The sequence below is a fragment of the Pseudochaenichthys georgianus genome, unplaced genomic scaffold (assembly GCF_902827115.2).
Source record: "Pseudochaenichthys georgianus unplaced genomic scaffold, fPseGeo1.2 scaffold_748_arrow_ctg1, whole genome shotgun sequence".
Classification (NCBI taxonomy): domain Eukaryota; kingdom Metazoa; phylum Chordata; class Actinopteri; order Perciformes; family Channichthyidae; genus Pseudochaenichthys; species Pseudochaenichthys georgianus.
Window position 1 is genome coordinate 1 of NW_027263298.1, and position 14,784 is coordinate 14,784.

At 45.5% G+C, this 14,784-nt stretch overlaps 5 non-coding genes across 5 annotated transcripts; 2 read left to right on the forward strand and 3 right to left on the reverse strand.

The window, feature by feature from the left end:
* Window positions 1-722: 722 nt before the first annotated feature.
* On the reverse strand, window positions 723-795 carry trnav-cac (transfer RNA valine (anticodon CAC)). Its single transcript has one exon. It is a non-coding gene; the product is annotated as a tRNA-Val (tRNA).
* Window positions 796-1,559: 764 nt separating this feature from the next.
* trnav-cac (transfer RNA valine (anticodon CAC)) lies at window positions 1,560-1,632 on the reverse strand. Its single transcript has one exon. It is a non-coding gene; the product is annotated as a tRNA-Val (tRNA).
* Window positions 1,633-7,466: 5,834 nt separating this feature from the next.
* trnag-gcc (transfer RNA glycine (anticodon GCC)) lies at window positions 7,467-7,537 on the reverse strand. Its single transcript has one exon. It is a non-coding gene; the product is annotated as a tRNA-Gly (tRNA).
* Window positions 7,538-7,695: 158 nt separating this feature from the next.
* LOC117444195 (U5 spliceosomal RNA) lies at window positions 7,696-7,812 on the forward strand. Its single transcript, XR_004551750.1, has one exon. It is a non-coding gene; the product is annotated as a U5 spliceosomal RNA (small nuclear RNA).
* A 150-nt stretch (window positions 7,813-7,962) lies between these two features.
* On the forward strand, window positions 7,963-8,153 carry LOC117444199 (U2 spliceosomal RNA). Its single transcript, XR_004551753.1, has one exon. It is a non-coding gene; the product is annotated as a U2 spliceosomal RNA (small nuclear RNA).
* The last annotated feature ends 6,631 nt before the right edge of the window (window positions 8,154-14,784 follow it).

Genomic DNA, 14,784 nt, shown 5'->3' on the forward strand with positions numbered 1-14,784 from the left:
TGAAGTGCTAGGATTGACTTGCTAGGATTGCTGTTAGAGCATTCCTCGTTAGTATAGTGGACAGTATCTCTGCTTGTCACGCAGAAGACCGGGGTTCGATTCCCCGTCGGGGAGAATTTTCAATAACAGCCGGCCTTTATTCACCAAAGGAGGCAAGCATCAATCAACTCATTAAGGAGGATGCCACCAAGAGGCCCTTGGAAACAATTTCAGATAAGCGCTTACCTGAACCATGGCCTCTGAACTTTCGTACGGTCATCATTATAACAATCATGAAAAAGCTACCAAGTGCATGCTTCAAATCATTGAAGGAGAACTACAATCAATGACCACGGCAATGTGCTCAACGATTACACTTTTGACAGACAAAATCAAGCAAGGCAAGAAATCCCTTTATATTTTCCATTGTGACCAGACACATTTTGAGCAGGAACGAAAAGAAAGTCATTGGTTGCAGAATTGAAGTACCCTAAGCACAACTGCTATTAACAACCTTCAGTTGTTCACAGGACAACATGCCTCTTCGATTGTAATACACCGAGAGCCAAAGCCGTATAATTCAAAAGCCATGCTCAACAAACAATTGTCTTGCTCATCCAACAATTGTCTTGAAAAGACTCAACATTCTACTGCCATATTTCTGAATGTGCTTTTACTCTATCTAGATTCCCGATAACTTTTCTTGGTTGAGTTCTTTGAAGTTGATCGGGATCAAAGAAGAGTGTTTCTGCCCGGTTTTGAGCCGGGGACCTTTCGCGTGTGAGGCGAATGTGATGACCACTACACTACAGAAACTGCTGAAAGGCTAAGTACACAGTTTGCACCTAGATGCAACATTGATATTTAATTGTAAACCTTCAAAACGACGGACCACATTGTTGATCTTCTGAGACTCTGAGAGATTTTACACTGGATCCAGTCACAGGCTGCAGCTTCATGGACTTTCGTGACAGCAACTGTATACTGGACCTAAATGCTATCCTGGATATGACCTGTAACCCCTCGAAGAGCGCCACCTGGGGTTGAAGTGCTAGGACTGCTGCTAGAGCATTCCTCGTTAGTATATTGGACAGTATCTCTACTTGTCACGCAGAAGACCGAAGTTCGATTCCCCGATGGGGAGAATTTTCAATAAAAGCCGGCCTTTATTCACCAAAGGAGGCAAGCATCAATCAACTCATTAAGGAGGATGCCACCAAGAGGCCCTTGGAAACTATTTCAGATAAGCGCTTACCTGAACCATGGCAACTGAACTTTCGTACGGTCATCATTATAACAATCATGACAGAGCTACCAAGTGCATGCTGAATTGAAGTACCCTAAGCATAACTGCTATTAACAACATTCAGTTGTTCACAGGATAACATGCCTCTTCGATTTTAATACACCGAGAGCCAAAGCTGTATAATTCAAAAGCCATGCTCAACAAACAATTGTCCTGCTCATCCAACAATTGTCTTGAAAAGACTCAACATTCAACTGCCATATTTCTGAAAGTGCTTTTTACTCTTTACTTTTCTTGGTTGAGTTCTTTAAAGTTGATCAGGATAAAAAAAGAGTGTTTCTGCCCGGTTTTGAGCCAGGGACCTTTCGCGTGTGAGGCTAATGTGATGACCACTACACTACAGAAACTGCTGAAGAGCTAAGTACACGTTTGCACGTAGATGCAACATTGATATTTAATTGTAAACCTTCAAAACGATGGACCACATGTTGATCTCTGAGACTCGGAGAGATTTTACATAAATAATTTCAAAAAGTGCTCTTAAAAAGAACAAATGTATTCAGATAAAAGTATTTTGTTAGACTATTAAGTCCACGATGGTTATATTTAACCCCTAACCCATTTGTATTATATGTTTGTTGTCCTAATAAAGCCAGAGTCACCTGAATTAATTTTGTCTCCAGACCTTTTTTTTTTTTACATTTTGTAACAATCTTAAAACATTTGTGGTTTGACTCTTTTTAAAAAAGTTCTTTTTCATCTATCATTTTCAACCAAGCAGCAAGAGGTCAAATGTAAGAACAAGTAATAGTTTGTCACGATTTCACGGGAAATAGTCAGAGCGCTATGTCACATCTTAAAGACAGCTTGAACTGGATAAATGGTTAGTCTTTTTCAAACATACCGTACGTTCTGCATGTTAGTATATCTGGCCTATCGATTTAGACCCTACTGCCCTACTGCCCCTACTGCATGCCCTCAATAGGGTAGTCACGCTTTGGGAAGAGGTGTTTCATTTCACAGATCCACCTTGATTGTTGTTGTGATGGCTGAAGGAAGATGACACCGTGTTTATGTATGACATGCAAAATATCTTGAAGTCCTACAAAAAAAAAAAAAGGGTACAAGTATATTGTGTTGAAAATATCGCAAAAAGTCGTAATATTGTATAATGTATTAGTTGCATGTTGTATTTTGTAAAATATAATGGATAAAAAAAGCGAGAAAAGACAAAAACAAAATACGTTGAAAAGGGGATGAGTATGTCTGGCTCTCGGGGGGTTGGTGTGTTAAGAGTCACAGTCTTAAAGAAAATCTGCTCAGAAAAAGTACTTAACATTCTACCAGTTGTAAAGTTGTCATACATAAAAAACGCTATCAAAAAAGTAAGAGACTTACTGTTCCTTTGTGAGAGAATTACACACAAATCTGCCGAGTGTCTGTAAAAAGTCTTAAAAATCACAAAACCTGCCTTTCAGAGAAACAGTCTTTTAAAAAAAAGATATGATCAAGGGGGCATTAAGATCTTTAAACTATTAAAACCCTCTTCAAAAGAGACTTCCCCTTCACTGTCCTGCTTCATTGTAGGATTTCTGCCATGTCTCTACTTCAGTTTGACCATCTCTGTTATTATGTGATGGAATACTAGATAAATAAGTAATTAGATACCTTACCGTTACTGCGCTCATAAAGAATGATAAGAATAAGAATAATGCGTATTGAACTGGTTTAATTAATTAGTGATTTTATTTAAGGTAATTAGTTAGAAGCCCTATTTTATCAGTATGTCTGCACAGCAGTTACAATGGTCAAACTACATTAACACAGAATTGTCCCCATTCTTTCTTTAATAGTTACTAACATTAGATATTTTTAATGAGATATGGACCGCAAAACAAAAGATATCCCTGGTTTTCATTTAAAAAATCAAGTCACTGAATGCAAATAGTTGCTTATTTTGTTATGATATGATGATGTGAATTACTGTTCAAATTAGTTAATGAAATAATCGTTTGGTTATTTTATGCATAGCCTAATGTTACATTTATGTGCTTAAGAATGCCTTCAAGACAGAGGAGACTGAAGCATATCTTCAGCTGTAGGCGTCTGAACCCGGCATACAAACTGTATTCGTTTCTTGATTGGAGCACCTAACGGATGTCTGTAAGTTGTCACCGGTGTCTCGCTGATTAAACTCATATCAAGACGTCTCTTGGCCATTTTCTCTCGACTTGAAAAATATTTAAGAGTGACGCTGGCTTTTTATTTAACCAACCTCTAACGGGAGAGGGGTGAGGGGTGAGGAAAGTGTGTGTGTGTGTGTGTGTGTGTGTGTGTGTGTGTGTGTGTGTGTGTTCCTCCCCCGACCACCATATGCTCTCTCCCTTCATGGTTGCGTGTAGATCTCGGGAAGACACCAGAGTTAACACAGCCCAATCTGTTGAGGTCAGTGTCGCTTTAACACTACGAGGTCCATACGTGTCTCCATTCTTCAGATTGTAGAAATGTAGTTCAAAAGGCTGACTTTTTAAAATATCTGTTTTTTATATGCTTTACTTTGATTTGGAGCACCCACCGGATGGCTGTAAGTTGTCACCGGTGTCTCGCTGATTAAACTCATATCAAGACGTCTCTTGGCCATTTTCTCTCGATTTGAGAAATGAGTGACGCTGGCTTTTTATCTAGACAGCCCTAAAGCGAGAGGGGTGAGGGGCGGGGAAAGTGTGTGTGTGTGTGTGTGTGTGTGTGTGTGTGTGTGTGTGTGTGTTCCCCCTCCTCCCACAATATGTTTTCTCCCCTCATGTCCTGTCATGTCCTGTTCGCAAAAACAGAGAGGTTTAAATATATGTTTTTAGATGCTTTACTTTTGATTAATTTCATGTTATTTGCAAGTATTTGTAAGTTACATTCAATACTGTATACAGGATTAACCACACAGGAAGTGGTTAGGAGGCGGGACATATATCCTAGGCATATTAATTGATTGAAAACAACGGCATTTTATTTTTCTCATTTTTTTAATTTTAATTTAATTTTAATTGTATTTTGTAAACCGGAAGCGGGGGCGGGACATCCGCCGGAAGTGGGGGCGGGACATCCGGTCGAACGAGGCGGGACTTCCGGTATAATGAGGCGGGACTTCCGGTTTTCAGAATAAAATAAAAAGGCGGGACTTCCGGCCAAAAAGGGGCGGGGCGACCTGTCACTTTTTCTGCATACTAATGAGATGGACCTGGCATTGGTAACACTACTCATATACACCCAGACGTCTGCTACTTTTCTTACTTGATTAGTCATTAGGAGTGCCTCAGTAACTTTTTCGTTGTTGAAATGAGTAAAACTCAAGGCAGTCGTGGCAAAAGTCAGCAACAAACTAAACTCTTCAGCTCGCAAGATAAAGAGGCTAACAAGATGGCTACCAGTGCTTCGGAAGCTAGCGTGCAGCCGCTAACACTCGATATGCTAGTCGGAGAGCTTGAGAAACTGCGTAAAGACGTAACAGGTGAACTTACCGCTTCCATGAACACCGCCCTGGCCCCAATCCAAGCCTCACTTCAAAAGATCACAGACACCGTGGCTACACATACTGCCACCATCACCGGAATGGAAACGGCTCTCAGCGCTCATACAGATGGAATCACTACTCTGGAGCGAGAGGTGGCCGTATTGAAATCCAAGTTGGAGACCACTAATCAGGTGAATGACAGATTGCAGCTGGCGGTGGAAGACCTGGTTTCACGTTCCAAACGACAGAATCTCCGTGTGATTGGCATTCCAGAAGGAATGGAGGGGGATGATGCTCGTCTCTTCATGACTACACTGTTCAAGAAGATGGTCGGAGACCCTCAGCTGGATACCTTGGAGCTAGACCGTGCACATCGCAGTCTGGCTCCGAAACCGCCGCAAGGTTCCCGGCCCCTCATTGTCCACTTCCATAAATATGCCCAGAAGGAACGTGTGCTGCTGTGGGCTAGGAAATCCCGGGATGTCTCGTACCAAGGTCATCCCATCAGGATCTTTGAAGATTTCAGCGCCACACTCGCCAAGAAGCGGGCCGCCTTTAACAAAGTGAAGTCGCAGCTCTACAAGGAGGGAATACGCTTCGGCTTACTCTACCCAGCCCGCCTGCGTGTTACTATTAACGGACAGACTCGCATTTTTGACTCCGCGGAAGAGGCAGAGCGTTTCTACCAGGTTCATAGCAGTAAGTGAATGATCAGGACTCTGTCCACATACCCCCTCTGAATCTTGTTTTTCACTTAAGTTATTTTTATTTCTATAACCGAGCTGAAGCTACACGGACATGAACGTTAAATTAGACATTGCTTGCAGCTCCCTGATAGGCCAATAGAGGTCACTGCTGTCTCGTTTATGGGGGTGTGGACTGGGGAATGACTGCAAATCAGATGGGGTTGTATATGTGATAATTATACATTTTGAAGGGAAGCCAACTACACCGTAGTTAACCGGAGGTGTGCAGAACATTTCCTGCGTGCTCATCTACGTTACAGGATGAGTTTAGGACAAGGTTGTAGGGATTTGTTAGAGATTCAGACATCTGATCTCGTTGGGTTGTGTTTTTTGTGTGTGTTTTTTTCTTTCTCTTTCTTTCTCTTTTTTCTCAATACGGGAGGAACTTTTTTCTTTGGTGCCCATCTTTATAACACATTTGAAGTTGTTACCTTGCTCTGTGTTGTAGCCTACTGGCTAATTCATAATTTCATCATATTATTCCAAAGGCTGATTTTGTGGCTCATGCTCTATGGCTGATATAAGACAGAGAGCTATGCAAGGATCAATCAGGTTTACAAGCTGGAATGTCAGAGGACTTGGCGGGCCTACTAAAAGAGCCAGAGTATTTTCACATCTTAAGGATATGACGACGGACATTGCTTTTCTGCAGGAGACCCACCTGCGTGTCTGTGACCACACCAGACTGCGGAAACCCTGGGTCGGTCAAGTGTTCCACTCCAGCTTCAATAGCCGTTCCAGAGGTACAGCAATTTTACTACACAAACGACTGCAGTTCTCTTTAGAAAAGTGTATTTCTGATACAAATGGGCGTTACATTATAGTCGTGGGTGTATTGCTCCAAATTCCTGTTATTATGGTTTGCGTCTATGCCCCTAATTGGAGTTGTCCTAATTTTATGACATCCTTATTCTCATTAATCCCATGCCTGGATTCACACCACCTTGTTTTGGGGGGAGATCTTAATTTGGTTGTTAATCCTGCCCTTGATTTATCCAAGCCAAAAAACCTAACCCCATCTAGTACGGCTAGAGCTCTTATGTCACTTGTGGACCAAATCGGTTGTGTGGATACGTGGAGATTCAGCCACCCAACAGCAAAAGAGTTTTCATTCTACTCCCATGTTCATCAAACATATTCTCGCATTGATTATTTTTTTTTAGACAAAATACTCCTTCCTTCAGTGAAATTATGTGAATATTCAGCAATAGTCATATCAGACCATGCCCCCCTTTTATTAGACTTTGAATTGCTTCCTAAAAGTGGACAGCGCTCAAATTGGAGATTGAATACTGGGTTATTATCTTCTAATAAATTCTGCGAATTTATTTCTGAGAAAATTAGGCTCTTTATCCTAAATAACAAATCTGACTCTACTTCTCCTTCCCTCCTGTGGGAAACCTGTAAAGCGGTAATTCGCGGTGAGATTATCTCTTACAGTGCCAGGGAACATAAGCAGCAAATACAGAGACAACTTGAGCTGATGGAAGTAATTCGACAAATTGACAGACAGAACCCCTCTTCTCCTAGTCCTGCTCTTCAGACGGAGAGACTCAAGCTCCAAACTGAATTTGATCTTATTTCCACAAACAAAGCAGAGTTTGTTTTAAGGCGCACAAAGAGTACCTATTATGAATATGGGGACAAGGCCAGCCGACTGCTAGCGTTACAACTAAAGCGTCAATCTGCCCACATTCACAAGACATCTTAACTACCACTACGCTGGCGAGGTCAACAGCACGGTCAACAAGGTGGATTGTTCAACAGATATTCTATATGCTCCAAGTCATTTAAGAAGGGATACAGTCCGCCGGTCATCCCTTACAGTGATTTGATGTCGAGCATCTCACTGAGTTCTCAAATCAATGGGAGTCGGCACGGAGAACATCCCTCTTTACTTGTACACTCCAAAGACCTGTGTGTTTGCTGTAGCAGAGTCCAAGTGGTGTAGGCATTATACTTTATTTTCAGACAACAAAGAACTGTCTATTGCATTGGCCGGGAATCAGACCCGGGTCTCCCACGTGGCAGGTGAGAATTCTACCACTGAACCACCAATGCTGAATTATAAAGCCACCATAGGGCAGTTGAGGCGAAAAGTTCAGCCAACAAAGACTGTTTTTCAAGCAACCACGCTTCTATAGCCAAGTGAGGGCCACCGCGAGGGCTTGGACTGGGACAACTATGGTGGTGTCTGTTCTCGAGGACGGCCTCCACAATTACTCTGGTTTCTCTTCAAAGCGTAAAAGTCTTTCGCCTTTTACTAAAGACTTCCGTGGAGAGGAATACCTTCGAGTTCAACCTATTTTTGGTAGGCTTGGCCATTTGGCTGAGCATTCTGTGTTTGTGAAAGACAAGAGCAGTCATTAGCACCTGGGCGATCCAAGCTACCCCCAGCGCCTCTGTTACGCCAGGTCAAAAGAGCCGCACCAAGACCTGCGGCGACTGCGCAAAGAGTCCGTCTCCCGCAGCAAACGTGTAGGGTCATCGCTTCTCGGCCTTTTGGCTAAGATCAAGTGTAGTATCTGTTCTTATCAGTTTAATATCTGATACGTCCCCTATACGGGGACTATATATTAAATGGATTTTTAGCACTGGGAGCTGAAAGAGGGGCTTGCCCGGTTCACTCCACGCATCAACCCGGTATTGCAGCGCCTCCGGGAACGGTGCACCCATCTCCCGCCTTGTGGAAAAACAAACAAAGACGCATCTCGAAACCAAAACAGATGGTTTCAATTGAGGGCAGAAACTGCAGCACATCAGCAGCGGATCTTTTTTGGACTCAATGCCAAAGACGTTAAAGGTGACAAATTGAACTTCCTTGGCTCTGGTGCGTGGCACGCAGAGTGAGGCTCACCGCAAGGGACAGAGATATTTCGAGCCCAAAGGAAGGACACGCTCTGGAGAGGACATTGGCACCAGAAAGTCTCTCCTGGAGCAAAGAAGCCGCCACACATGCAAGCTGTAGCCAGGTTGTCTTTGACCTTTTCTTCAACACTATAATCAGGGGAGAGCGCGAACGCAGTCCCCCACTACCACAAATTATGCAGTCGAGATTCCCACATTTGGGGAATCGCAGAGCTCGGGTCTACGGGAGTGCAAAGTCCACAGTCACTGTAGACAGTTACGCCTTCTGATTTGACAAAAGTCTACAGTCATTTCCATCCGATTGGAAGTCCACGGTCGTACTGTCCAATGGAGTTTGGAGGCGGGACTCTGACTGTAGACTTTTGAAAAATCAGAAGGCTTGACTGTCTACAGTCACTGTACTCGCATGTGATTGGAAGTCTACAGTCGATAAAGTGTTTTGATTGGGCGGGTTCCCCACATGATATTCAAATCCCGAGTTAAGAGTTACGAGTTACGAGAAAGTTTAAACAGCGATCGATCGATTTAAAATTATATATATATATATATATTATATTTAGTGTCTAGACACTGAGTTACACTGAGTTTTCACGTCCCCGCCCCACCCCACCACTTTGCTCGTATGCTGCATCGCTGCTAGTGAAGACTTGGGTTGACAGGTACGTTTCATACTTTTCTTTTTATGTAAAGTATACTAAAGTTTCCACGACACATACTGTGGCAAAATGTCTGTTATCTTGTGTTTTTCATTACTGTATATATACTTGGCAATGACCCGACGGGCCACGGCCATCAATGACCCGACGGGCCACGGCCATGTTACTGCGAGCCGCTAGTTTGGGGACAGCGTCCTTCAGTGAAATATCTATCAAATAAATATCTATCACATTTGATATGCTATAAAGTTACCCGCTACAGTTTAAGGCACACATGATCCGTGTTATCTTGTGTAAAGTATACCATGTCATTACTGTTAAAAGTGATAGGAACCGTGTCCCGTTACCATTGACGCTAGTTAAAGGTTAGCAGCGCTCAATGCAACCTCCGTTAAACTCTAGCTTGATATGCTATAACGTTACCCGCTACAGTTTAAGGCACACATGATCCGTGTTATCTTGTGTAAAGTATACCATGTCATTACTGTTAAAAGTGATAGGAACCGTGTCCCGTTACCATTGACGCTAGTTAAAGGTTAGCAGCGTTCAATGCAACCTCTGTTAAACTCTAGCTTGATATGCTATAACGTTACCCGCTACAGTTTAAGGCACACATGATCCGTGTTATTATTTGGCAAGTATTTGAACGCACCGTTTCACTGGCTAGTGGAAAATGACGTGGGCTACATAAAGTTGTAAGTATATTATATTTAATGCAATTGTTTGCTAAGTATTTGAATACCATTTTGTTGTCACAATTATAATGAATATGTATTGTGTTAAACCATGGCTATTATACAAGTTTAGTACTCATCTTTACACAGTTCCTTTTCTCCTCATCACAATTGCAGTGCTATTATGATGATGACACTAACTGGATGTTTATTATTGCAGTCTGCTTGATAAGCACAAAGCTGAAGTGGAAGACCCACACCGGAAGGGAGATGTGGGGAACCGGTGGGTAAAAGACTTCCTCACACAATATGCAGAGAGCTTCCCACAAGTCTCCTGTCTCCTCGAGGACAATGTGGACAGGGACAGTGGACTATGGCCAACAGGGATTTGAGAGCAGCACCTTTCTGGAGGTGTGGGAAGTTTATGCCCAGTACCAATCCCAAAAGGACAGCCCTGAGAAATTCAGTGATGTCCAGAGGGAAAGGATACAGAAGGCATATCGTTCTGTAAAGAGGTGGTTGAACACCCCAGTGACCCACATTACCAGCGTGCAGTTAAAGAGGTTCCGGAAATACATAATGGACAAGGAACAAGTAAGTGTTTCATTGATTATATCATGTGTTATCACACAGGAAGAGTTGAAGATCATGGTAACATCATACTGTCATATCGATAACAACTGTTCAAACGACTGATATTTGAAGCACTCCTCTGCTAAATGTGTTGTTTTATTTTGTTTTCTTTTGTCTTCACTAACCTCAGACGAGAATGCAGGACTCATCCTCGTGGCCAGGGGATGATGCTGACCTGGTAGCTGCGAGCCAGGCTGTGGAAGAAGGCAAGTGAGACACAGTTAATATATGAAAGAAAACATGTAAAAAAACAATAATCCTAATTCAAATGTGCTTTGTTTGGTACATTTTTAGATATGTTCAAGAGAAGGCCCAGAGAAACTGCTTATCGACCTGGAGGCTCTGCTGTCGGGCCCGAAGCTGCTGCCTCCCGGCCTGCTTCTGCCTCCCGGCCTGCTGCTGCCTCCCGGCCTGCTGCTGCCTCCCGGCCTGCTGCTGCCTCCCAGCCTTCTCCTGCTGTCCAGCCTGCTTCTGCCTCCCAGCCTGCTTCTGCCTCCCGGCCTGCTTCTGCCTCTCGGCCTGCTTCTGCCTCCCGGCCTGCTGCTGCCTCCCGGCCTGCTTCTGCTGTCCAGCCTGCTTCTGCCTCCCGGCCTGCTGCTGCCTCCCGGCCTGCTGCTGCCTCCCGGCCTGCTGCTGCCTCCCGGCCTGCTGCTGCCTCCCGGCCTGCTTCTGCCTCCCGGCCTGCTTCTGCCTCCCGGCCTGCTGTTACTACTGCCGCCACCCGGCCTGCTACTGCTCCTGCTGTCCAGCCTGCTCCTGCTGTCCAGCCTGCTCCTGCTGTCCAGCCTGCTCCTGCTGTCCAGCCTGCTGCTACTGCTACTGCTCCTGCTGTCCAGCCTGCTGCTGCTGCTACTGCTCCTGCTGTCCAGCCTGCTCCTGCTGTCCAGCCTGCTCCTGCTGTCCAGCCTGCATCTCACTCAAGTGACGCAGAAGTAAGTTGTACTAGTGGAAAATTGCTTAATTAAATAATGTTATACCATAACTTCTTACCCTATAAGTCTCTAATGTATTCTATGTTATGCGTGTTACAGGTCGATCTAGAGGGCTGGGTGCGTTTGTGGGAGAACCCTGGTGGCATCCCATCTGCCGACATATCCTGGCTCAAAGAGGACACAGAGAGAGGGCTGTTTACCCCCATACAAACCTACAAGGACATCAAAGGTCAGATCAAGAGGCGACGGGTGATGAAATCTGACCGTATGTGGTTTTATCCCCCAGAACCTCCTGGCTTTGTCGGGGGTGGTCTTCCTACTCCACAACTGTTCTTTAGGAGCCGGGTCTTTGTGTGGCGCCCTGTCGGCGTGTGGAGGTACTCGCTGAAGTGTCCGCGGGGAGAAAACTGTGTCGGCAGTGGCAGAAATGTGCACCTCTCCAAGTCTGGCTACCACTCCAAGGTCTAAATTCTCTGACATTACTATACAGTGGAAAATGTGTTTATATGTATGAAATGGGCACTGAAAGTTTTATGCTGGCCTTCATTTTGATTTCCATGTGTATTTTATAGGTACGTCTCATCTGCGATGTGTCCGGCTGGTACACAGTCATCACAGAGGTCCTCTCCTGTGGACCCTGTACCAAGGCAGCCAGGAGCAAAGAGGGTGTGTCAGTGGGCCGGTGGCTTGCGTGGGATAATGCCATCCTATCCCAGCTCAGCGAGGCTCACCAAGCCATCTTTCCTGCCGTCCTTACCGCCATGTGTGTATTTCACATTCTATACCAAACTATACATTAACATGCTATAATGTGTGCATTTAAAAATTTTTTCACTCAAATCAACCTTACAATATCAATTGTGACTCTACTTACAGGCGTGGCGTAGACAGGAATGTCGTGCGCCTTCTGAGGGACAGGACCGAAGGGAACACGATGGAGAAGGTGTGGCGGCAGGTACAGGAGAACCATGTTGAGGAGTACCTCCATCGCAAGGACCTGTACACCACCCTCCTAATGAGCATAGCTGCACCCGGAGGGATCGTCTCTGCAATGAGGCAGACCTTCCAGGCTCCACCTGCCCAAAAACAGCTCCCCACAGCGCGGCTCTTGCGCCATGCCTTCCTGCTGGCAGAGGCGAACAATGTGCAGGATTACCGGAGCCAGATCCTCTCCACTTTTGGCACGGTGATGAAGATGGATTCCACCAAGAAAGTATGTCAATCAAAACATAATTCTTTACTCTATGATGCAAATCGTATACAATTATCACACAAATGATGCTGTTACATATAATTACAATCTATCACAAGTTACCACATTGTGCTTCCTTTAAATAATAATAATAATTCAATTATTTTAAATACATTTCAGGTGGTGAAGAAGCTGTCTGGGCAGGGACGTGGCTCGGCCGAGTGGTTTACCAGCATCGGCAACGAGTACTCCCAGATTGTTTCTTTTGTGCTGACTTGTGAGGAGTCCGCACAGAAGCTGCTACCCATGTGCCGTGGAGTCATGGACAGGTTCCGGCTGGCCAATCAACCGGTCCCTAAGATCCTGTACATTGACCGTGGGTGTTGTCGTGCTAAGGGCCCTACCGCCGTGGAGACAATGTTCCAGGAGTGGTTCGACGGTGGTATGGTTGTGCGCCTGGACATCTTTCACTGGATCCACCGGTTTGACGCCGCCATCCGAACAGACGCGCACAGCAAGTACGCCATGTTCAAGTCCGCTCTGGCCGGGGCAGTGTTGGCCTACAACCGCACCGATCTGGAGCTGCTGATCGAGGCCGTCAGAGCCAAGGACCCGGACACATTCAGGTCCGTGTCGGAACAGGATGTCGTCCGCCTGTACGTCACCAGGGATCAGCTGCAACACCACGTGCGGAGGGTCACGCTCGGAGCGCAGCAAACGTTCCGGCTCATCCACCTGGCCATCGAGGAGCTGAAGGGCCCGGCTGGGCAGGACCAGAGTGGAGTGACCCTCTTTAAAACACCTGGTATATACAAGATCTCATACAAAAACATTATTGAAGCTTCAATACAGATGATGTAGCATATAAAGTGAGAATAACAAACTATATGTATATGTGCCTTTACAGCAGCCATTGATGAGATGTGGGTAGGGCAGCAGAGACACCTGGAGTGCATCCAGGATCCACCAGGCATGATTATGTATAGGGTGGCCCGCACCACAACTATCAACGGTGTGGACCTGCCCTACTACAAAAGTCTGCGTGGAAGCAACAGCCTGGAGGGATTCCACAAGTCTCTGCCTCACATGATCCCAGGTAGTACACAATATACACGTCTAATAATAAAAAGCACAATTTCAAAAAAGCGTATGAACAGGAAAGCAGTTGGAATTAAAAGCAAATGAATCTTGAATGTGAAATAGGAGAACATTAATCATTTCAATTGGCCTATGCATACAAATATGGTACTCTTCAAAATGGTGCTACGTGTTATTCCAGGTTGAATATAAGCATTTCCCAAGCTCAGTAATAACCAAAATGTCAAAGCTTTTTTAAACAATTTAGACGTGTGTAGATGTCACACGTTGCCTGTCCATCTCTTTCCTTTTTTGTTAATGATGGATTTGGTGTAAACAATAAAACACTAACATTTACACAACAATAAAAGCTTTCCGTGACTCTGTGCTCCTCTTCTCAGGTCCCCATTGTGCGGCACGGCCGTATCAGGTTTACCTGATTAGTGGCATCGCACGATGGAACTGCGACAGGAGCTCCGATGCCGTGTTTGGTGGCAAGGGACGGCATCACAGGACCTACTCGGCGCCTCTCATCCACCGCCTCAACGCCCGCTGTCAGCAGCTGTTCGGAGAGACTGTGGAGGAGAATTTCCGGGCCCCCGCTGAGGTGGATTCCAACGAGCTGCTGGGGTTGGAGTACCTTTTCAGCCAGAGCACTGGTGAATCTGGGCCCTTTTCACTGGAGGACATCATCCACGATGGCCCCGGTCCAGATGAGGAGGTAGTTCAGCCCGGGCAGCCCACTCCAGATCCCGAGGCAGACGAGGCGTACCAGAGCGACGGGGAGTCACATTGTGAGGGAGACCATGTGCTGGATGCCATCCTGCCCCACATCACACTCGTCACAGACGAAACCTCCAGTGTCAACCCGCCCGCTTTTGTAAGTTACTTGGTGTCTTCTAGAATGAATTTAAAATGCACTGATTGATGGGCGATGTACCCATTTCAAGTTACCACATTTTCGCTTCTGGACGACCCGATCCTCTGCAAAGCTGGCTTTCCTCTGCCGAAGATCAACGTCAAGACGGTGCGGGACTTCATCCGGGCTCAAGAGCGCCTCCTCAACCTGCGTGCGACAGATCAGCCGGCGATGCTGTCCAAGACCACTTCGGTTTCCTCTGCCGACTTGCCTCCAGCCCCACACCAGCCAGCAGTCCTCCCTCCACCAGACTACCCCCTGATGCAGTATGTGCCGACACCCAGTACGGCAGGGACAAAAATGTTGAAGGGAAGGAGGGACATGATCCTGCCTCAAACATCACTGCCGCCACCTGTG